This window comes from Hipposideros armiger, unplaced genomic scaffold (assembly GCF_001890085.2).
Source record: "Hipposideros armiger isolate ML-2016 unplaced genomic scaffold, ASM189008v1 scaffold_1111, whole genome shotgun sequence".
NCBI lineage: Eukaryota > Metazoa > Chordata > Mammalia > Chiroptera > Hipposideridae > Hipposideros > Hipposideros armiger.
Genome location: NW_017732461.1, coordinates 9,667 through 10,704, shown reverse-complemented (window position 1 = coordinate 10,704; position 1,038 = coordinate 9,667).

Sequence of the window (1,038 nt, the reverse complement as noted above, 5' to 3'; positions counted from 1 at the left end):
AGTTTCTAAAAATATTTGAGCTGCTATTTAATATGTTACTGGACATTTTGAATACTTGAATATACATAGGGAAAGAAAATAATACAGGTTGACCTTATCAATATATCACATGGAAAGTGCTATTTATGTCAGAGAACAAAGCTATTTTTAAATTGGCATCATCTGACAATTTAAAAAGTGGGCCCAGGGCACTTAGTGTCACACTGCCCCTTGCCCAGTCCCAAACATCTACTCCTCTCTACTTCCCATCACTCACAACACTGCTGACTTGACACCACCTGGATTGGTCTCATTATGCCCTTTATCCCTGTTTATGTCATCAATAAAAGAAGTCCCCAATTCCCACATCACCACCACTTATCTGCTGCATTTTAATTCCTATAAGGCTCTGCGTAGTCCCTATTTTGTCTTGTTCTCCCACCCTGGCCCCCAGCCCCCAACTCCTGAAACCTTTCCATTGTGTGCCGTGGAATCCATTTTCTTTCAGTAGCATAATCCCACACAGCTTTGATCTCATCTCTGAATGGAACCTTCACCTCCTTGCTCTAGCTAAAACCTGAAAGCTCCACGAGGACCCTGTTTCCTTTGTGGGCCTCTTAGTGGTAGATATGTGTGGTTTCCCCACATCACTCAGCCAGCGGGCCTGGAGATGGAGCCTGTGTTCTTCCTGATACTCACTGCCACTTCCAGACTTTCTGCCCTCCCTCTAGTCTAAAGCCCTCTCCCACAGCTTGGAATCTGTCACGAAGCTCTAGAACCCTCTACCCGTTCTGTTGCAGTCACCTACTAACTTAGATCACTTTCCCTCACTACCAAAGGATTCAGCTTGCTTCACTATTACTCTTATTAACACTACTCCTATCCTAATTAATGGTTTCAAAATCCACACAGATGATCATTCCAATATGCAGGGCTGTCAGTTCCTGCATTCTTCTCATCCAGTGATATTTTCCTTTCCACGACCTCAGTCATTCATTCTAATGGACACACCCTACACCTTATAAATATCAACAACTCTAGCACTACATAATCGTACTT